The 12722-nt window shown below is 37.1% G+C and overlaps 1 long non-coding RNA gene across 1 annotated transcript; it reads right to left on the bottom strand.

Moving 5' to 3' along the window:
• Window positions 1–9239: 9239 nt before the first annotated feature.
• On the bottom strand, window positions 9240–11752 carry LOC118243945 (uncharacterized). Its single transcript, XR_004777392.2, has 3 exons — window positions 11661–11752; window positions 11162–11206; window positions 9240–10866 (listed from the first exon to the last, which is right to left on the bottom strand). It is a non-coding gene; the product is annotated as an uncharacterized LOC118243945 (long non-coding RNA).
• Between the last annotated feature and the right edge of the window lie 970 nt (window positions 11753–12722).

Raw genomic sequence — 12722 nt, 5'->3', positions numbered from 1 at the left:
TACACATTTTCAGTATAATGGAGTATTATCTATAATATATACAGCATACCTATTGTAGAAACTGTACCATTACATGCTGTTTCAAGTAAACTAACAAATCATAATAAGAATGATTTTCCTGATAACGTGTTTAAAAGTTACTATAATAAAAGAACAAGAACAACAAAATCTTTATCCCATGCTAAATAACATCTCCTCCTTTCTGTCTTTTGAATAGAACCTTACTTAAGGGCTACCTGTAACTGTAGTTTAAACAGGTGGCATCTGGTTGCTAGAGCCAAACATTATTTCAACACAATTAGAAGGGTTCAAATGTAACTATATTGACAATAACTGTATTATATGCAAGACAAACTGATACGAACAGATTGAGCCAGTTTTCTTTATAAAACACCTATTTACACTGTCACGAGACTTAGATCATGTCTATAAAGCTGAAATTTACAATTTAAATTCAGCTACTACACTATTTTTTAACTACTGCTAACAAATAATGTTTTCCACATCATCACCATCTGTTCATACAGCTCTTAAATCAGACCTAGGTCCATCAGCCTGTACTAAGCATTTTCAAATTCAGCTGTATATTTGCTGAATATACAGCTGAACTTGAACAGTCTACTAATATTGTGTCCTCTGAAACTCCACTGACTGAAGACAGAATTAGTTTATGAGATAAGAACAAACCCAGGCTATAAGAAAAATATACATTAAATGTAACACGTGGTGGGCATTTTATCTGAGTACAATCCCTTCAAAGTTTGCTTAAGGAATGGAAATGAAGTGATAATATAAATCTTACTAGCTCTTCTCAAAGTATTACCAAAAAGTTCTTGGTAAGAGAAAGGAGAAGCAAAGACAGTTGTGGTTACCTTAGCATCATGATCTGTTATGCAAGCGCTTAGCAGAAAAAGCAGTTCAGGAGGGCTTCTCAAAACATACAACTTAAAAGGTGTTAGGAAAAATAAGAGAAGATAAAGCATTTAAAGATCTGAGGGTCATTAAAAGAAATGTGAGCAGGTTTAACTCAAACATTTTATTTTTTTGGCAAAGGAGGGGACAGAGGCCTTTCTCTTGACGTTGTGACAGAAGATTTTAAAGTAATTTATAAACTAGCTTAGCCCATATCAAACCAGGACTGCTTGCAAATTATAATCTTTGTACTCCACCAGAGTCTTTCTTAACCCAGGGAGAAAGAACTGCTTAGAAACAGCAAGTGGTCACAATATGCATTGCACCACAGAAGGAACAGAAAGCAAATACCTGGGTTTTGGCTGGGGGGGGGAAGTATGACCACATTATTGTCAGAAAATCACTTATCAAATATGAGAATAAAAAAATTAAATTAAGAAAATTAAAAAGATTAAGAAAGAAAATTAAAAAGATTAAGAAAATTAAAAAAATAAAAAGAATTAAAAAAAATGGGGGGGGGCATTTAGATTTTTTTTTTTTTTTTTTTTTCTGTCAATCACAGCTAATACTGACCTCTTATTTCAAAACTAAAGAAAAATCCCTTTCTCCACCCTATGGCTATGACCAAACTCAACGTCCCTTTTAAGCAAAGAAGTCAAAGCTATGCTTGCTGGGGAATGATTAACAGACTTTATTTCACAGTGTCTTTTGGTGATCTGTGAACATTAACACAGGACATTTTTGCACATTAGCTCTCAGAAGACTGGTTCCTTCCACATGTTCCAACAGAGGTATGTGATGATCCTTTCAATCTTTCTGTGATTTTCCTGTGCATGTAAATTATTCCTCCAGGTTTCTTCTTTCTCTGAAATGAGATTTATACTATGGGAGGGGATTTTTGGTTTTGCTCTCTTGTGGTGTTTTTTTTTTTTGGTGGTGGTGGTGGTGGTTTTTTTGCTTGTGTTAGGCCACAAGCCTGACTCCTCCAAAAGTGCCTCTGAGCATCTGGCTTGCTTTTCTACCATTTTTCTCCTGATCAAATCATCATGTATATAGGCCTGAGTGTACTCTATACAATCAAAAATGTGTTTCATTTTCTGGTGAATCACTGTGCCTACCAAACACAATCCAAATGGCAGTCTGAGGAACAGTGTCTCCTAACAGGAACAGAGAACATGCAGAAATGTTTCCTTAAGGCACCTGCCAGAAACCTGCTGATGCAGCAAGTGTAGGAAAATATTTGGCACCAGTCATTTCTTGGGTAGTGAGAAATGTTGCCTTTATAGATATTTAATTTCTTTAGCCTGTCCATAAAAATGCATCAGTTTTTCTTTATATCATGACCAGTTTACCTACTCTGTTGATTCTTCTAGTCATTTTAATGACTTAAGTTTGCCTATTTATATTGCCTCTGCTTTAAAAATATAAGAATGTTATACAAGGCAGGAGTCATGGGCTCCTAGTAAAGACTTTGCTGAAATCTTCCTTAGTACCTCACAGACATCATGGCATTTATAATTGTTTGTTGTTTTTTTTTTCCTACCCCTTTCAGTGAGTGTACCTTTTGATACGATCACCAGATCAATGAATTAATGGACACCTGTTTCCTTAATAACTATTAGTGAAGACAAAACAAAATGCAAAATACCAAAGAATGCTTCTTTAGGTGACAACAGTCTATCCTAAACAGGCAGGACTTGTTAGCATAGTTACAGGCTGTGCAGCACTCCTGGCATGACCCACCTGGCTGGTTAAATATGCCAGTAGTGTCTGTCAGGCTCTGGTTGCCTACTGCACCTTCTAGAGAACACCTACCAGCAAACCTAGGCCAACACCTCCTCTCTCACCCACCCATTCAAATTCGTTGCCCATAATGCAGTGTGATAAGGGTGACCTAGTGCAAAATGTCTTGAGTTACACTGGGTGAAATATAGGTAGGGACAGTAGCAAATGATAGCATAACTGATATTTGGTTAATATCTCTCTGCAGATAAATTTAGTTTCACATAAGGAGAGAATCTCCATCTTCAGCTCATGGCTGGGTATGGTTAGGATGTGTTTCTAATATGCTGCCACTTAAGGTCACAGATTGGTATGAAGAAAAGCACTAACAAAGGTTCAGAGGATTATCCATTGATCTGAATAAGAATGGCATTTGTAATTACTCAGGCTGGGACAAAAATCACAAGAACCATTACTCCTCATGCTTCAGGACATAATTGAGCAAGAGTTGGAGTCAGGAATAATTTTCCTCTATGACAGAGCATTGCACAATTTTGTGTTTGGGGCTTTTCTTTTTCTTTTTCTTTTTTATTTGACTTCATTTCAGATGGCTGGCACCAGCTCAGTTGAAGACAGAAGGTCAGATTAGATGGTCCTCCAGTTAGCTGTGCAGCAATTATTATGTCCATACACTCATACAGTTGCTGTAACAATCCCAAGCTGTCTCAGGCGTCATGTGGGTGTTAATGGCTGCTTCTTCATTCTCTGTTTTCCATCTGGTTTGGATAGCCTGGAAATTAATACCAGTCAAGTCTGTGGTTGAATCCTGTACTAGCAAGTGGCAAAATAAGGAGATTATGGAAGTGCAGGAGGCTATTTAACAAATAAACATCTTCCACATCAGCATGTTTACCTTTGCCAGTATTCACCAATTAGCAAACATCCTCTATTAGGAAGATGCCCCCCCCCCCCCCCCCCCCCCCCGCAAAATAACAATAAAAATGTTTCAATGGCTTTAGTATCACTTGAGTTTCTGACTGTGAATAGATGTATTTCTATGATTAGCCCTCAGATGAAGTGCAAATCAGAATTTTCATGAACCACAAAATGGACAAAACAATGGGAATGATAGAAATGACAATTTAGACAAGAATGAGTGAATATCTTAAATACAACAGTTAGGAAGGTTCAGTTGTGCACTCTGCTTTTCTCAAAAGAAAGCCTTGATACTTTTGGTTATTCAGCTAATTCAGTATACAATCTTGTGTGAGTTAGAGATGCAAATTCATCACAAGGTAATTTTACTAATATTGATAATGCACAGAAATCTGAAAAATAAGTAGAGAGATAAATAATTCAGTCTCCCCCACGTATTTTCAAGTTTTGTAAAAGTGCATGGCTTTAGGATTTATATCGCCACTCTTTCTATTACAGGGGAGATACAGCCTATGCTGAACACTAGCAGAGTAGGGAAATTTTCAAATTGTCTCATTTCAGGATCATCTGTTGAACACCTCCTTTAGCCTAAGCCTGTCTTCTTTTCTGTCTAGTCTGAGCAGTAGCAACTGGACTCACTCATTGCCCAGTGTAAGTGCTGAAAACCTCAACGAAGTCAGAGAAAAGCTCTGTAATCATCTAGTATAACAGCTGCCGAGACAGTCTTCTCAGAGTTTATAGTTTCATTCTCTACTGTTGCTTAACTGGTTGTTGTTTGGCTTTCATTCTGCTTCACAGAGATAAAATTCAACTCTGTGTAGATGGCAGGATATCTCTAATAATAATAATAATAAAATGCCTCCAAAGCTATTTATTCTTTTTATAGAATATTTACACAGAGGATGACATTGTTATTACTGAAGAGGTGAATTTTAACATCTATGAAATAGCTATAGCTATGCAGAATATACTTCCTGATATCATAGTACCAGAGGTGAAAGGAATTTTATACTATGGAATGTTATTTACTGATAATTTTCTGAGTAACAAAGCAATTTTCCTGCAATAGAATACCATGACAAACTGTTTTTTTGTTTTGTTTTGTTTTTGTTTTTTCCCTTTTATTTGACTATTTCTTTCCAGTGGCTGTAGTGAACAGAAATGGAAGCAAAGAAATTCAAGGAAATTGCAAATACCAGAGATAGTTCTGTCATAAATAAAGTCACTTTACATTTACATAAGGCAATTTGGTCAGAATATTTCCAGTAACGCTGTTGTTCATATCTGCAGGTTGAGGCTTAATTTATTTGCTATTCTTCATGTTTCCAGGTTTATGTATTTCAGAAGTGAATAGTTGATTGCTGGAAGAAACCAGTGGGAATTGAATTACAGTAACCTTTAACATACCCCATAGAAGACATGTAATCTGCATTTTAAAATTATCTTTGTTGTAAATTACAATATCCAAGTAAGCAAGCTGTAAAGAAGGACTGACCGGATGTGATAATGTTTAAATGATAAAATTATCCTCATTTCCTTCTGTGTATCCAATAAAGAGAAAATAAAATTAGAGCAAGAAACCTCACTAGTAAAATTTTGTCTTTTGTCCTTCCTCCTTTTTTTTTTTTTTTTTTACTGCTATGGATATTCATATCATCTGTTCTACATTAGATGCACATCTCTTATTATGTTCTCTAACCTGTTCTTTTGAGAGAGAGAGGGAGATTGCAAAGGAATTGAGAAACAAAAAAGCACTTGGAGGGTCATGAAGTGAAAGATGGACACATCATAAATCAGAAATGATAAGAGGTTTTAGAGTTGTGGGAACACTGCCTCAATACATGGGAGATGGATTCTAACTGAAGTCTTCCTGTTTAATATCCACACTGTCTTCTGTAAAAAGTGGCATGCCAAAGTCAAGACAAGCTAATACCCCACTGATTTTTTTTAGTTTTTCTTATACTTTGTCATTTACATATGTTGACTTTGAAGCACCATGCTGCATAAGCATCCACACTTTCCATAGTTCTTGATTTGCCCTAAGAATATTTTATTGCCTCCATGTATTTTCTAATTGCAAATCCCATGTATAAAGCTAAGTGGCATCTCCATATATGTATTCAACTTAGTTCTGGCGAATAACTAACTGCATTAAACTGTATCAACTATTTTCATTTGATTTACTTATCACAGTCTTACATTAGTGTTGAAAAGAGCTTAAGCAGCTTGTGCAAAAAGAAAACAAAACAAAACAACAACAACAACAAAAGGTTTTCAAGGAGGAAGATTAAAAAAAAAATGTACTAACATATGTTCTCAAGCTTTTTAAAAAACTTCAAAGAAAGCAATTTAACCCAAGTCAGAGAACACTATACTAATGTTTGAGGGCCAGTTTCTCGGCTTGACCAAGGCCATAAATTACAAAAAAAAAAAAAAAAAAAACAAAAAAAAAAACAGGTTATTGCATCCAAACTTATAAAGTTTAACCATTTGAATCACATTATTGATGCCAATTGGGACACTTCTTAATTAACTTAAATAAATACATTATTTTACAAAGTCAGAGATACATTCTATGTGCAAATAACTAATCTAGTTTAACTCTTAAGATAAATAAAATAAAAAGGTAAACAAGTAGTAACAGAAAATAAACTAGCTATTTATTTTAATCAGTTCTAATTATTTTCAATATTGATTTAATTGGATAAGCAGTTAAAAATAATTATACCATTTATGACGAAAATGTAATTTTTTTTGTTTCCAACACTGAAATTAGTTTATTGAAAATACTTTGCTTCTTTGAAGAAGCAGCCTTATAGGGCTCGCATCATTTCTCTTCCTACGTTTGTTCTTTCTTAGTACCATAATCCCCATAGGTTGGCTCTTATTTAAAACTGGAACCAAGGCTCAGCTTCATAAATCTTCCACTCTTATATTGCAACTCCTGATCATGGTATCCCATGCCAATCAAACTAGCTGTGAAAGTTCATCTGGCTTTAGCACTTGCAAATCATTTCTTTAGGATGTAGAACTTGTTATGTACTGTGTCCAGACAACTGTCCTTAGGGAAATTAGTGAAGAAATTTAAAATAATAATTTTAATATACACACATCTGTACACATCTACCTTCCTTCTTTTCCTAGATCAGTCTTTCTTACCTCACCTCTCTGTTATGTAGTTTGGCTTCTTCTTAGCCCAATGACCTGTATTTTGCATGTCAAAGAAAGCACCTAATTGTTAAAATCAGATAGCTCTTCTCCCTGGTGCCTTCAAGCCTGTTTGGACTGGTTTGAGTAGACCACTGATGACTGAGAGCTAGGGTACAAGTCAGCTGAGATGGTACTCTGCTTCCTGTGTGCCAATCCCTTCTTGAATTAATCCTAATGATAAAAAACATCCCAAACAGCAACAACAAAAAATCACACAAATATATGGAGTAAATGATATTGCTAAATTAGAGGAAATTCAGAACTAACCCAATACACATAAACAAGATGTCTTTTGGAACATGATAAGTAAATAGAAAACCACTGTATGGAAATTATTCATGTGCCATTGAACAATAGCCCTGTTTGGAGTCAATAACTGATTTGAGAGTTATATTAGGACTCATTTAGATTACAGAAATTCAATCAATGAAAAAAATGGAGAGTCTTCACAACAGAGATGCTTGGGCTTACTATGTCAGGAGGTCAGAGACATACTTCAGGAGACCGATGCATTTACCTGCTTAAACTACTACACGTAAACGATGTTTAAAAATGGTTCAATTTAATTAACTCTGACTCTGAGTGTACGTGTTTCTTCTTTACAAAAAAATATACTGCAAGGTTGAAAAAAGTATGTGAAGACAATTTAATGAACTCTAGCCTGTACTTCACAGCTTGCTGTCGCTCTATGGTCATGTCCATGCTGAGCATTTTTAACTGTGTTGTCATTGAACAGCACTTCTACAGCTGCCCTGCTGGTAGCCACAGTGAAGACATTGGTATCCACAAGGCAACAGGACTTTCATCACCTCTTCAGCTCATCCTGCTCAGACCAAGGCTAGAAGACATAGTGGGAAGGAAGGACAAAGACCAATGTCTTCATGACTTTTCCAGTATCTCCACCATTGCTTCTACAGGGAGCGCTGCATTTCTAAATTGGACAGAGAACTAAATGCAGAAAAAAAAAAAAAATACTCACATATAATAGCTGTGTCATTTGCTGGACCTCTGAACTGGTTCTATGTTAACAGTTCCTGAACCGGAAAACATAGCCTCAGTAGTACAGCACTGTTACCATAAGCCATCCTACAGTCAGGCATTTACACTGTACTGGAGCTAGAGCTTACATGTGCATATATATTTCTAGGCTTTGTAGAAGGTCACATCAGCAAACAAATCCAAATTTTGTGGCAGAGTCCTAACCTGCCTTGGTCTTAGCCAAACTCTTGACCTTGGCTGTATTTGTACAAAGAAACTGAGACATGGACTTATACTTTTTTTTTTTTTTTTTTACTTTTTCACTTTTTTTTTCTGCAAAATCCATGTAAGTAGGACAGAATAACCCACAATTTTGATGCAGAAAAAGAATTAGGTCCATTTATTTCTTGGCCTTAGCTCTTAGGAATAGTATGTAATGTAAAGAGGATGAAAATTGTATACATATTGATTCCGGGTTGTGCACAAGAGGAAAAAAAAATCAAAACTGTACTCCGTTTTACAACCAACTGGCACAAATTTCACAGTTTCCAAAAGTAATATAAGTTAGTGATGTATAAACATATTGAGAATAGTCTGTGCTCTGTTTATTTCTGGTAGAATGATGAAAACCATTGAGGGAAGCCAAGTATCTATCTTAGTCAGCCACACTGTGGTGAAATAATTGCAGCTTTGTTGATCCAACTCAATCCATCAGTCACGTGTACCATCCGGGTAATTAAGTATTTAACAACCTTTGTTCTTCTGCCACAAAAGACTATGGCAAAACAAATTTGGATCAGGCTGCCTTGGAACAGAACAGAAAACATTTTTATGATTATTTGCAAAAATGAATTCCTTATTTTTGTGAAACTCAATGAAGCAAGTATGTATTTCTGTGCCACTGCTGAAAATGTTGCACTTAATTTTCCTCTGTTCAGCGACTCTGTTTTTTCTAAGTTGGCATTTTTAAGTGTGAATGTCTGTGTAAGGTCTCTTCCTGTCTGTTGCGTTGTGATTTTTAAAATATTGGAGTATGTAGGGTGGAGGTAAGAGGATTCCCTGAACAAGGATATCTATCAGACAGCAATATAGTCTAGTGAGAAAAGTGATGGAAACCCCAGTGTTGACTGTAAAACTCAAATGGGTATATGGCCAACAATATTTCAGTGGAGAGATCCTTCTTTCCAGGTGTATGGGCTAGATAACAAATTTTTCCTTTAGTGATATTATTACAATGAAATATTTCATAAGCTTCCATATGAAAATGTTCTTATTGAAAAGAGTTACTACAACCAAAACAGAAAAGCATTTTGTTTGTTTCTTTTATTATATTGTTAGTCTTTTATTATTATTATTATTATTTTTGTCTAAACATTGAAGAGTTCTAAATATCCTTCACCACAAAAGAATTTTTCTGTGAAGAGATGGCCAAGCCAATTTATATAGACTGGAAAACTGTGAGTAAAGGAATTAGGAAGAAGTTACAAATAGATTATGTGAAGCAAAGTCAGAAGGCTAAAAAAGGTATAAATAAAATTAAAATGAATAAATAAAAGCTCTATAAAGTGAAAGGAAGATGGGAACCAGCTCCTTTGTAGAAGAGAACTATGAGCCCGACATTAAGAGTCTTGGGACAACAAGCCTAGGGAAGATGAAAGCAAGCATCATCTGCAGGGCTGTGAAACTCAGGTTTACACCAGCAAATATCAGCAATGCCAGTGAGGAAGCAATCCTGGGCAGCTGCTGCAGCTCAGTCTGCCTAGGTGGGAGGCTGGGAAACAGAAATCACAGGGAAGATTTGAAACCACTTTTGACTTCAGTGGCCTGGCCTGAAAGCTCCTTGCAGTACAGTACAGAAAGACACAACAGGGTTTGATGAAGCACAAGGGTGCAGGCTTGTGTTACTTGAACAGTTTTGTTGAATACTATTGATTCAGTAGTTTTTTTTGTCTGGACTGAGATAAAACACATTTTAGTAGCAAGACACAATTTTCCCTCTTGTTTTTCGCTAGCATTGAACATGTGCTAATGGTTTGAACTGCAATGAGTCTCCTTATGCTTCATTTCCTTTAGAAATACATAGAAGAGTTAGCATGCAGAGTTAGGAATCTTGTGTCAGTTACCAATTCACTGCTGCTCTAGATTGATTGATTCCCCTAATATTCAGAAATAACCTACAGTAACATAAGCCTCCTCCAGAATCTATGAGAGAAATGGAGGTACTTAGCACATTTCTTTTTTAAGCAAAGGGTGGGTAGAGAGGTCCTTCAGTTCTGATGCTCATACTCAGTGAAACACATATTTATCTCCATTTCCATTTCATGCAAAGAGAGTTAATTGCTCCACTCCTTTGTCCTGGACCACAGCCAAGGTATGTTTCCCGGATTGCTCAGTTATAATCATAGAATCATAGATTGGTTTGGGATGGAAAGAACCCTTAAGAATCATCTAGTTCCAAACCCTCTGTCATGGGCAAGGACACCTTCCACTAGACAAGGTTGCTCAAAGCCCTATCCAACCTGGTCTTCAACACTTTCAGGGATGCGGCATCCACAGCTTTTCTGGGCAACCTGTTCCAGTGCCACACCACCCTCTGAGTAAAGAATTTTTCCTTATATCTAATCTAAAACTCTTTTAGTTTAAAGCCACTACTCCTTGTCCTATCAGTACACTTAGTTCCTCCCCAGCTTACTTGTAGGCCCCCTTTAGGTATTGAAAGGCTTGCTACAAGATGCCCCTTGGAAGGAAAGAGCCTTCTCTTCTGCAGGTTGAACAACCCCATCTCTGTCATCTTGTCTTCATAGGAGAGGTGCTCCAGCCCCTTGATCTTCCTCCTGGCCCTCCTCTCGACCCACTCCAACAGGTCCACATCCTCCTTATGCTGGGGGCCCCAGAGCTGAACGCAGCACTCCAGGTGAGGTCTCACAAGAGCAGAGTGGAGGGGTAGAATCACCTCCCTTGGCCTGCTGGCCACGCTTCCTTTGATGCAGACCAGGATATGGTTGGTTTCTCGGCTGCAAGTGCACATTGCCAGCTCATGTCAAGATAATGCTCTTCTGTCTAAGAGCAAGACCAAGGGCAATAGTACTAATATAAAGATGCTCTATACTGTGGGAGAAAAAATATGGAAAACACACTTAATTAGTACACTTCTAACATGCCGTGTCTAATATAGTATATGTTGCAATATGGCACATTGTTAGTTCTCAGTTGCTATTTATATAAAACAGCCACTCTAAATGGTTATTTTTTTCTACTTCACCACATCTTCATATCCACTCCATATATTTTATTTATATAGATGGATGTATGTAGGCACTTATGTATTCCCATACTTTCAGCAGTTGACCAACATGTTATCAAATGACTAGTTATTTGAGGGATTTGAATTTACGACACTTACCACATACCCAGTTTTCAGAAAATGCTGAGCATCCAGTGTTTGAGGCTATGGAACAAAGTAATAAATTCAAGGGTTAGAATTGCCAGTCACCTCAATGTAGCCATACATTACCAAAACAAAGGTGGGTCTTTGTTGTTGGTGTTTTTGTTTTGTTTTGTTTTTGAGCAGGAAATGGACACGTTCACTTATATTTGAAAACATCAGGGTGAGAAAAATGATGCTTATGAGGGATTCCTTACAAAGGACTGAAATTTAGAAAATGATTGGAACGTCTCTAACACAGTTAGGAAAGGAGTTTTTTTGAAGGGCAGTTTTTTGTTTTCTGTTTGTTTGGTTTTTGTTTTGTTTTGTTTTGTTTTTCACTGAGTGAATGTAGAAAGAAAAGCACTGACTGACATATTGATTCACATATCCAGAGAGCAATCGTGTTGTGTATGCCATTGTTCTTTTCCAGATAAGGAAAGGAGAAATAAATATCTGGGTTTAGGCTGGTACTTACACATGTGCAAAGAAGAGTTGCATACTATCTCTCTCCTGTCTTTGAAACAGTACTTTACGTTGGTCTTAACCCTGTTGTGAACTCCTTTTCTGCAAGAAGTATTTTGTTTATGTGGTGTATCTTGGTAGGAAGACAGTACATGCTTTTTCAAGATTTAAGTATGAATTTCTTTTTCTGGGAGAATTTGAAACAAATAAGTCCCTTCCCCTCCCCTCCCCTCCCCTCCCCTCCCCTCCCCTCCCCTCCCCTCCCCTCCCCTTCCCTTCCCTTCCCTCCCCTTCCCTTCCCTTCCCTTCCCTTCCCTTCCCTTCCCTTCCCTTCCCTTCCCTTCCCTTCCCTTCCCTTCCCTTCCCTTCCCTTCCCTTCCCTTCCCTTCCCTTCCCTTCCCTTCCCTTCCCTTCCCTTCCCTTCCCTTCCCTGCCTTGTTTCTAGTTCTTTTAAAAATATCATATTAAAAACAAAAACAAATAATTATAATTTAAAAAAAATGGAGGTAAAGTATATCACCACTTCTCATTCTGGCTTTTTTTTTTTTAATGTCTTCTGACTGGGAATATCTTTCCATGTATAGCAAGGATGTTAAACCCATGCCTGTATCTGTTCACATGTGGATCCTGGATCCCATCCCATCTCCACAAGAAGCCTGGAAAGTAGCAGGAGGTGAAGCCAAGGAGATGGCTGACTGGGTAGAGAAAATGACCACAGCTGAAAAGCCTCTGCAATGAAAGACAGCAGGGTCATGATTTAGACTGCTTATATTTCATTTGTTCAGTGTTTTTTCCAGGCAGGTGAGCTCCTCCAGGCTCACAGACCCCCACAGCCTTTCTGGCTCTTGAGGGCCTCAACTCAGACTGAGTCATACCTCTCTACCAAACAGTCTTGGGGATTAGTCCAAGGGTTGAATAGCCACAGAGCTGGCCAAAGAGCACAAAAAGAAATAATTATTTCTAATAATGTACCTAGGGATATATTTCTGATCCCTGGAATACCAGAAGAAAAAAATACCCAAGTTTTGTTCTCCTTTTATTGTATGTGTATCCTGGCAATAATTCTAGCATTGTG

Source organism: Cygnus atratus, chromosome 3 (assembly GCF_013377495.2).
Source record: "Cygnus atratus isolate AKBS03 ecotype Queensland, Australia chromosome 3, CAtr_DNAZoo_HiC_assembly, whole genome shotgun sequence".
In the NCBI taxonomy this organism is placed as follows: Eukaryota; Metazoa; Chordata; class Aves; order Anseriformes; family Anatidae; genus Cygnus; species Cygnus atratus.
Note: the sequence above shows the minus strand (reverse complement) of the source record. Positions and strands in the feature narration are given on the sequence as shown.